This window comes from Castanea sativa, chromosome 6 (assembly GCF_040712315.1).
Source record: "Castanea sativa cultivar Marrone di Chiusa Pesio chromosome 6, ASM4071231v1".
Classification (NCBI taxonomy): domain Eukaryota; kingdom Viridiplantae; phylum Streptophyta; class Magnoliopsida; order Fagales; family Fagaceae; genus Castanea; species Castanea sativa.
This window is the reverse complement of record NC_134018.1, coordinates 59724080-59735348: the sequence shown is the minus strand read 5'-3', so window position 1 is coordinate 59735348 and position 11269 is coordinate 59724080. Positions and strand designations below refer to the sequence as shown.

The following is an 11269-nucleotide window of genomic DNA, read 5'->3' as shown; positions in this document are numbered from 1 at the left end:
AAAACCCTTGAATGTCCTAGAAGCGCTGATGTTGGAAGAATATCAGAGGTAAAGGCTGCTACCTCCACATTAAAGACCCTGCACCTACCACCCTGGCCGCATTAATGAGGAAGTGACACTTAAACAGTGGAAGGGAAACTTCTAGTTACTGTTCAAAGGCACTAAGAAAAGAAATATCTAGGCTAAGGGGGGAATGGGGGGCAACACGTGGATAAAGTATTAAAAAGAGGAGTATTTAAGGAGGGACCTAGGACAGAAAGAGGAGGACTTTTTGTAAACTAAAAAGAACAAAGACAAAGAGAGAGATATAATATAAGAACAGCTCTCGGCTTACGTCCGAGGAGGCCTATTTACATTACTCCTTTTTATTTCCAAGTATTTGCAATCTTTAGTTCGTCATTTCATCCTCATACACTTCTAACCTGGGTTTCAAGCCCACACTCTACAAATTCATATTGTTTAAGGCTCATTGGGCCTGAGCCCATAACTGTTCTTGGGTCCAGGTGCAATTGTGCACTTACAATATTAATACATTGAAATAAATGTATCTGATATAAATGCTAAATGTCATACAATGCATCACTTGGCAGAACCTTATGCTCTCCTGAATGAAGTCTTTGTTTATATATATATATATATATATATATATTGATTGATGATTAGTAAGTTGTCCGTGCAATACATAGATAATTTTGTGATATTTTATGTAAGACAATTTTAAATAATGTTGTACAAATATTATAAAGAAAAAGTAAACTAAATTAGAGTAAAGAAACGTATACATTTTTTGATATTAAAAATTAGTTTAATAGATTCACTGCATCTTTGTAGCCTTCTTAAGATGATATTTTTTTCAAAAAAAAAAAATTATGAAACAAAATATAAATGCAAAAGAGTAACAGAACCATAAAAATCAACTAATTTGTGTTATATTTACATATTTCATACCATGAAATGAAAGTATGTCCAACTCTCTAACCGTCATCCACTCATCGATAGTGTGACATTAAGACATAGTGTGGGCAAGTGTGTATGCATGTCTTATAGATGATTTAAAATTAAACCATGGTAGAATTTGGTTTTACATTGCATACCAAATATTATCTCTACTTATATATCCAAAACAAAAACTATCCAACCAAATTACATAAACCTAAATCATATTTAAGCTCCTAATTTAAATAAATAAATAAAGAGTCACCCGTAAGGGTTATGGCGTCTTGATGGTGGTGGAAGGCTACTATAATGGAGGTAGTGACCCCTCAAATTCCTCTTTCTCTCTCTTTCAAATGTTTTGGTAATATATAGTGAAATAGTGCATTTTATTTAACAATCCTTAATATTTTTGTATCTCTCTATCTCTTTTTAGGGTTTTATCTGGGTAGTTATTACTATTAGTCCTTACTCATTTTATTTTTATTTTTGCTTTTTTTAATATACTAAAATAGTGGGTATGCTACAAGACATGAACAACTAAAACTTTATCAGAACAAACTAACACAAGCATTACAACAAACACTACATAAACAACTAAAAACCAACCTCATCTTTCTCCTTTTATGGCCTGCATCAAATGACCCTTACTCTCCATTCGTTGTCGTCACCGCTAAGCCTACATGAATAACATCCAAAACACCACTGCCGCTGCCACCGCAATAGGGATAAATGACTAAAATGCCCCTTTGGTGTCATCATAATTTCGAAAAGAGGAAACCAATGCAAAAACCTTACCACGTAAGACCTCAAGCCTAACCTCAATCCACCTCGCCACCTCATCGAGTCTTTTCACATGGGAATTAGACGGCGAAGCTGGTTGTGGGTCTGAAGCAGTGGAATTGAACAGTAAGGATGACAACGATGAAGATGATGAAAATGGAAATGGTGGTGGTGATGAACCGCTAATGATGAAGATGAAGATGATGATGAAGGTGATAATGGGTGTTGTTGATGTTGTTCAGAAATGGGGAGATTTTCATGGTTGATTGGTGGGAAGATGGAGCAATCATCGTGGGTGGGAAAGTCTCTGATCACCACCATGGATTGATCTTTCAATTGGATTTTTTTCAAGGATTGGATTTGTTCACATTCTTTTGGATCTTCACGAACCAAAACCAGATCATCATCCACCATTTTTTTTTCTCTTTTCAATTCTCTTCCTCCCAACTATCAAGGAGGTGGTGGGAGTAGGAAAGTGTGTTTCCAAATGTCAAACATAAGACACTCTCGAACATATAAGTACATGCAGAAATTCACTATTTTTTTCATAAATACTGGCATCACTTTCTCCTCGAATTATTGGACTTGACTGAAATTCATAGCTGGCTTCTGATTTTGTTTTGGTTAAATCAAATGCTCTAAGTTTTAAATTTATTTAATTCAGGCTTTCCATTCAATTTATTAAAAAAAAATTTCCTTTCAAAAACATCTTTTTACATGAAAAAATCTATAAAATTAATAAAAATATTTTATAGATTTTTTAATCTAAGAATTAAAAAAAAAAACTTTTTTCTAATTAGTTGATTGCATACTTAATAACAATTTTTTAACAAAATTAGACAAAAGGTCTGAATTAAATAATTTTGAAAGGGTAGGGTCCATTATGAATGTAAAAGGAATTAACACAATTTCTCCGTACTCCGAAAACATCTAAGAATTTTATTTTATTTTTATATATCCAAGTAGATTATAATACTAGCTAGTTTGATCCCATTTTGTTAGGGAAAAAAATTGTTTTGATTTCATTTTGGAAGTGGAAGAGTTTGTATGATCTCTTTTTAGAAGAGATAGAAAGAAAGAAAGAGTGTGCTTTTGGAGTCACTATTCACATCCATTGTGCTATCTTCCTTCCAATAATTGCTACGCCACCACCTTTCCTTACTCTATCAACCACCAAAGAATTTAACAACCCAATTTCTAACGAAATCTTTGTATACCTCTATTGTCCAACCAGGTAGGAAAACCATTTTGTGGGGGAATTACGCCTTATGATGGAGTGGAGCTCTTAAATTGGAGGAATTATTCAATCATTTTAGTGAAACATCTCAATAATGTCCAGTGACCCTACCATCCAATAATATAATGCCATGTATTTAAATTAATAAAGCAACATCCTAATCAATAAAATAAATAAATAAATAAACCCTTCAGATAAGACCATCACCACCGCCTTCCTTGGTGCTGACAAGTTCTCTGCACCACCACCGAAAAAAACAACAACAACAGCAATGTTAAACCACCATTCACCACGCCCATTTTCGGATATATAGTAGCATAGTGGTGGCCCGATTCATCAAATGCATACATTTTTTTAGCTTTAGATTTTCCATTGTCCTCACTAAATTCATACTAGATTAATGAGAGCAAGAATGGTGTCTAATGACTCAAATCTAATTAGTTGCTTTCCGCGTTGAATTGGGGAAGGTGGTAGTGATAGTATTGTTGCGAAAGTTTTAATTATTTTATTTTATTTATTTGGATAGTGTAATTAGAATTGTGAATATGATCTGACTAAATTAATTTGTATAAATAATATTATATTATTAGATAGAAAGATCACTCGATATTGTTGAGATGGTTCTCTAAGAAGACTAATAATATCTCCTTGAATTATATGTGAGTTCCTTAGCTCATAAGGATCATTGTGATTTGAGCACGTTACTATGTCCCAGCTTCTTTAGGTCACTGTTTGCTTTAATAATTCGGCCTACCTCAAATGTTGCTTTATTAGGTCCATATATTACAATTGTTGCTCAAGTGACCCACTAATGATCCATCCATTGCCGTCTATCTCTATTAAATTTTAATATATATATATATATATATATATATATATATATATATAAACGGCATGCCCTTTAGTGTGGGGAAAAGAAAGCAACAAAAACACTTTCTTCCAAACACAAAGGAAAAATGGGGGCGAGAAGTGAGATTGAGATTGAGAGCTTTTGAGAGAATACGGAAGATGGAGGAGTGGTTTCAAACTTAAAACACAAACCTATTAAAAAGGTAATTTACTATATATTTTAAAAGTTTAATAAGTTCTAAACTTTCAAACTTTTGTCAAGTACAAAAATATCTTAAAAATTTAGACGATATCTCTATTTTACTTTTAAATATTATTTCACTAAACCCAAAAAAAAAAAAAAAAAGTTTCATTTGCACGCACAAAGCTCGTGTTAATTGTGATGAGTTAGTGTGTGTATATATATATATATAAATTTTTTATTTAATTTAAAAAAACTAATAAACGTTAATTAAAAAAAAAAAGAAATTAAGTGGAACGACGCCGGGTAACCCACCGAATAACTGAGAAAACAAAAGAGTGGGGGAACCCGATTAACCGAGGGAGAAACAAAGAGGGGGAAAGAGAGAAAGAGAGAGACCGAGAGGGAGAAAGGGTCGGCGGCGGCTCAACTCCGCCGCTTCAGGAGGCAGCTCCGGCCAAAGCCACCGCCACCACCACCACCCACTTCAATTCAAATTCAAATTCAATCCCAACTCTCCTCAAAGCTTGCAAGACCTGCCTCCACCTCCACCAACTTCATGCCCACATTATCCGTAAAGGCCTCGAGCAAGACCACTTTCTCATCACCCTTTTCATCTCCCTCTCCCTCTCCACTCTTTCCTATTCCACTTCCGTCTTCAACCGCGTTCAAAGACCCAGTACGTTCCTCTGGAACTCTCTCATTAGAGTTTATTCTCAAAACTCTCATTTCATCCACGTTGTTTCACTCTTCATTCGCATGAAGAGAGAGGGTGGTGTGCCTGACAGCTACACCTACCCGTCAATTATTAAAGCGTGTTCCACCCAATGTGAGGTTAGCCTAGGGAGTGCCCTTCATGGGTCGGCATTGAGGTGCGGGGTTGAAGGGGATCTTTTTGTTAAGACCAGTTTGATTGACTTCTATGGAAAATGTAAACATATTCTTACTGCTCGTGAGCTGTTTGATGATATGTCTGACAGAAATGTGGTTTCATGGACGGCTATGGTTGTTGGGTATATAACTGTTGGGAATTTAGAAGAGGCAAAGAGGTTGTTCAATGAAATGCCGCAAAGGAATGTGGCGTCCTGGAATGCTATCCTTTGTGGCCTCGTGAAACTGGGCGACTTGAAGGGTGCGAGGAGGATGTTTGATGAAATGCCCGAGAGGAATGTGGTTTCGTATACTACCATGATTGATGGGTATGCAAAGGCAGGTGATATGGCGTCTGCGAGGTTTCTGTTTGAGCAGGTGCCTCAAAAAGGATATTTTTGTGTGGTCTGCATTGATATCGGGTTATGCTCAAAGTGGTCAGCCTAACGAAGCGGTGAAAGTTTTTCTTGAAATGGATTCAAGGGATGTAAAGCCTGATGAGTTTGTTATGGTGAGCTTGATGTCTGCTTGTTCTCAAATTGGTAATTTGGAATTGGCTAAATGGGTTGATTCTTATGTGAGCCGGAGCACAATGGATATTCAACAACCTCATGTAGCCGCGGCTCTTGTTGACATGAATGCCAAGTGTGGAAACATGGAGCGAGCAACGAAGTTGTTTGAAGAAATGCCCAAGAAGGACCTAATCTCGTATTGTTCCATGATACAAGGGTTGTCGTATCATGGGCATGGGAACAAAGCTGTTAACCTTTTCAATAAGATGCTAAATGAAGGGCTGGTTCCAGATGAGGTGGCCTTCACCGTCATCTTGTCAGCATGTAGTCATGCCGGATTTGTTGAAGAGGGTTGGCACTATTTTGAAAGGATGAGATATGAGTATTCTTTAGTTCCTTCTCCTGATCACTATGCTTGTATGGTTGATCTTCTTAGCAGGGTAGGAAGATTGAAAGCAGCTTATGAGCTTCTAAACTCAATGCCTGTGGAGCCACATGCTGGTGCTTGGGGTGCACTTCTTGGGGCCTGTAAGCTGCATTGCAATATTGAATTAGGGGAGGTTATTGCTGCTCGCCTTCTTGAGCTTGAGCCACATAATGCTGGTAATTATGTGTCTTTGTCCAACATCTATGCAGCAGCAGATCGGTGGTCAGATGTTTCACTTATGAGGGAGAAGATGAAGGAAAGAGGAGTTAGGAAAATAACTGGTCATAGTTGCATTAATTCATGAGAATGAGTTTCATCATAGGACTGCTTCACAATTCATCAATACCATGATTTTGAGGCTGCCAGATCGGTGAGTGCTGATCCTATTGGAAGCATCTTTTAGAAATTATAAAAATCTTTTATATACATATTTTTTAAAGAAATGATGACATGCCACACTAATGTAGCTTAAAAGAAGGGTAGCAACAGTAAATGTTATGTGTCAATTTTTGTATACATATACATACACACACATACATACATATATTGTTTGATGTTATTTTTTGTTAATTCCTTAGTTGACATGTCATTTTTTACTACTTCTTCTAATCTTATTATTATTATTTTTGTATTCCTTTACATTCTTTTGTTCTCATAAATTGAATTAACAAACTTTTTTTACTCAAAACATTAGTCTTCTTTGTGCATGTATGCATATGTATTTTTGATGCCTTTCCCATTCCAAAAGAGATAAATACTAGTTTTAGTTCTACCAAAATATAAAAAAATCTGTACTTTTAGCCTTTTAGGATGTGTGTGAGAATTATAGTTACCTGTACATGCCGTGCCAACAACATAATCCTTGAAATCCTTGGTAAAAGACTCAGACTAATTCGATAATTAGCATTCACAGCATAAAAATCAGAGACCGCCATCAATATGTAGCTCCGCCACTTCTCCCACTATGGAGTTCAAATCAAGAACTATTATCACATCATCTGCTATTGACGGTTTATTACAACTAAGGGAAGGCTGAGCAAGAGAAGAACAATGAAAGAGAACTGTAAAACTATGTAAATTGTCATAAAAGCATTTACTTTGCCGAATTTAGGTTTAGGGGTAATAGAACAAAACATCTCCTGGTTAGTATGACACTAAGACCACCCAAGTCATTTTACGCTGATCCTCAAAGCCTAAATCTCTAATTCGATTGTAATTTGAACATATTTGGCGAAGATAATTTCCCAATCAAACGCGTTCAGATAGGTTCTGATTTTGCTAAATTGGAATTAGCAAATTCCTTAACAGTTAGAACTTGATAGGCGAATCTGTGTTAGCGAGGGCGTAAGTAGAGAGCTTCGCACCTCAAATTGCTCTTTGGCCCAAAAGACAAAAAAAATCTGCATGCATTTACTCATATCTTAAAAATTCCCATTTAATCACACCGTTGATTGTCTCTGTCTTCTCTTCTGCTTATAATCATAGATTCCGATGGCTTTGTAGACCAGTGAAGGAGCCTCGTCTTCTTCTTCCACTCCCTATTGGAAATATGAGCTCTAGAGGTGAAGATACCTGCCATTCTTTTACAAACCATTTATATCAGGCTTTGTCTGACATTCAAAGATGATGCTGAGCTTGAAAGGGGAGAAGAAATTTCCCCCGGACTTCTTGGAGCCATTAAATCGTCAAGGTCTTTAGTTGTCGTATTCTCAGAAAACTATGCAAATTCCACTTGGTGCCTAGATGAATTTGTCGAGTGTCTTAAAAAAGGCTAGAAGGTTCTACCTGTCTTTTACAAAGTGGACCCATCAGAGGTATGTAAACAATCGGGGAAGTATGGGTTAGCACTGGCTGAGCACGGAAGAAACTTCAAGGAAAAGGTTCGGAAGTGGAGGGCAGCTCTAGTTGAAATTGCGAATTTGTTTGGATTGACTTACAAAGATGGGTATGTATTACTTCTGATTTTATGATTATGATTATTAATTATTATTATTATTATATGATAAATCAGATCAATTCATTGAACAACATAAATGCAGTTACACCCAGATTCTTAGGAAAAAGGGAGAGCCTAAGAAACAAACAAGAAATTGTTCAAATGAGAAAGCTATACAATAGGCTCATACTAAACTATCAAAACTGAAGCCAAGTAGAAATTCTCTTTCCAGACCAAATACAAAATCCTACCACCCAGGCTAGCAACAACAGGGAACTAGGTTCTTCAAAGCTAAGTTAAAGTATCAGAAGTGGGTTAATTCATCAAAAAGAAACAAAAAACAAAAGTATCAGATGTAGGTTAGCAAATAGTTTTTTTCCTCAACCAACCAAAGTGTTCACGTGACTACTTGCTAAAAGCTTAAACTCATTTCTTAGCGCCCCCCCCCCCCAAAAAAAATAGTGATAGGTCTCAAATCCTAGGTTGCACTGACACAGCATTTTTGCCAACGTACCGGTGTCCGACACGTGTCGGACACCGGTACCGGTACGACTCGCCGGACTCCGGTGTCCAAGCGGTGTCTTTTTTTTTTTTTCGCTTCTCCGACACGGCCCCGACGCGGTGGACACTCCAGCAGTGGGGAAAAAAAAAAAAAAACCCACAGCCCAGAAGAGAGAAGTGAAAAATCTCAAATCAAAAACCCACACAGCCCAACCGTTGATTTCCCTCTGCCCGCTGCCCTCTGTCCCTCGCCGGAGCTACATCAGGCCGATCGGTGAGTCGGCGAGCTCCCTCTGTTCCTTCCGATCTCTCTCTCTCTCGGTGTGGACAGATCCGAGCTTCTTTTCTCTCTCTGTTTCGCCTTTTTTTTTTTTTTCTTTTATCTGCTGACTGCTTAGACCTTTCACTTGGTGTACTGTGGCGTGTTATATTTATAACACCCAAACCTCTTTTTTTTTTTTTAATCCCCATTATACTTTACTGTGTGTGTGTGTGTATATATATATATATTTTTTTTTTCTTCTTTACTCAAGCCTGTCTTATAAATTATAATGTTTATTATGAATTTAGTGATTTTTGTTTTTGTGTCCTACTTATTTCATTTTATGTTTTTAGTTTGATATTGAATGTAGTCTATTTAAACTTTTGGTTTGTACTCTAAACATTTTATGTGTATTATTGTACTACTTTGGATGTTAGTTTACTTATCTGTAATTAGTACATAATTTAAATTCTAGATATAAACATATTTTATGTCTAAAAATATTTAAAAATATGTCTAAATATAAAATTTAATTACCGTGTCCACGCCGTGTTGTGTCCTTATTTTTCAAAAATTGCCGTATCGCCGTATTCGTGTCCGTGTCCATGTCCGTGCATCATAGCTCAAATCTAAGGCTTAAATGCCATTTACTTTAATTAATAATATGTTAGGTGCAAGTTGTAACACTCACAACTAGGAAAGTTGAATTTAGTTTATCTTTGTATTTTTGTTTCTAGCTAGTTTGACTCATAATGTTTCTTTTTCTCTGTGATTGGCAGCGAGTCTGAATCTGAATATGTCCAAACAATTACTAAAGAGATATTGAAAGTTAAATTAAAATGCATGCACTTATTTGTTCCTGAATGCGAAGTTGTAATAGATTCCCATCATAGTTGGGGCCTCACGTATTGTATTTCCTTGTCTGATTTCCCTATTTTTGTTAGATCTGCCATTTGATTTGTTTGTATTCTTTCTTTGCCATGTGTTTACAATCGTAAACACATTGCATTTTTGCTATGAATAAAACTTTTATTACCTATCAAAAAAGAAGTTGGAATAGATTCCCGTGTAAAGAATGTAGAATTGCTTTTAGATCCCAGGCAAAATAATGTTCAAATGGTAGGGATTTATGGTGTTGGGGGAGTAGGGAAGACTACAATTGCAAAAGCTGTTTATAACAATATTGTTGATTATTTTGATGTGAGCATCTTTCTAGAGAATGTTAGTGAAAACTGAAATGTTAAGGACAAATGATGGCATAATCCAACTACAAAATAAACTTCTCTCTTAGTCCTTAAGGGATAGATGTTCTAACGTGGATAGCGTACCTAAAGGAATCACTATGATAAAGGATAAACTTTGTCGTCGCAAGCTTCTTTTAGTTCTTGATGATGTGGATAGATGGAAAGTGATTGAAAATTTGCTTGGAGATTGTGATTGGTTTGCTGCAGGAAGTAGAATCATTATAACAACAAGAGCCAAACAAGTGTTGAACACTTTTGAAAACCTTGGTGTGTACAAGGTTGAGGAACTTGATCAGCATAAAGCTCTAGAACTCTTAAGTTGGCATGCCTTCTGAAGAAGTGAACCCGAGGTAGATTATTTGCAACTTTCAAAGCAGATTATATATTTTGCAAACGGCCTTCCATTAGATCTAGAAGTATTAGGTTCTTATTTGCGTGGAAGAACTACTTTTGACTGGCAATGTGAATTACAGCATTATGAAGTAGTTCCAACCAAAGGAATTCATGAAATACTCAAAAAATGTTTTGAATGATTGGACAAAATGAGCAGAATGTTTTCCTTGACATTGCATGCTACATTGTCCCGAATATTCTTGATTTTCTTAACGAAAATATGGTATAATTCTTTTGCTTTTTATTTTTATTTTCCATTGGCATAGATGGTAAATTTTATTTTTCATTGGTTTTTTTTTTCTTTTTAATGTTGAAGAAACTGTAAGTTTATCAATATTCTTTTTGTTTAAAATTTCAAAAATCATTATATAGCGAAATCTATTGTGCAATGTGGTTCACTAAATGACTTTTCCAAATAGGGGACAGAGAAAATTCGAGGCCTAATGTTGTGCTGGCCTGTGCCTGAACCAAGAATGGTGCAATTAGGGGCAAAAACTTTCAAAAAGATGAAAAACCTCAAATTTCTTATAGTTCGCAATGTACGAATTCTTAGAGGTCTTGAATATCTCCCCAGTGGGTTAAGGTTGCTAGATTGGCCTGATTAATCTTTTCCTTTGTCATCCACTTTTTGTCCTCAACTACTTGTTGAACTCAACATGCCATATAGTTGCGTTGCATTGGAGGAGCCATTCAGGCAGGTATGATTATTAGTATTTATGAATTACGATTTCATTAAATTTTATTTTAAAGTTTAAGATAAATTTTGACTTTTTTCCTTATACAGGGGATCCCGTTAGAAAATTTAAAATATATCAAGTGTGGATCCTATTAATCCATTATGGAATTTCCTGCCTTGTGCACCCCAAACTTAGAGGTATTGGACCTTTCTAATTGTAAAATTTAGTTGTGGTTGATGAATTGGTTGGATCTCTTGATAAGCTTGAAATCTGGATCATCGAAGCTTGTGAAAAACTTCAAACACTTCCAAGAAGCCTTATGCTAAGATCTCTTCAATATTTTGATCTCCGTGATTGCTTAATGCTAAGCCTTATGCTTAATGCTTAATGCTTAAGAATGAGAGGCAATTCCTTGAGGGGAAATTTGCAAAGGAGGAGGTCATATAGGTGTTGAAGGAGATGAA

General features: G+C 35.9%; 1 pseudogene; it reads left to right on the top strand.

Moving 5' to 3' along the window:
* The first annotated feature begins 4605 nt into the window (after positions 1 to 4605).
* LOC142638935 (putative pentatricopeptide repeat-containing protein At5g37570) lies at positions 4606 to 10758 on the top strand (annotated as a pseudogene).
* The last annotated feature ends 511 nt before the right edge of the window (positions 10759 to 11269 follow it).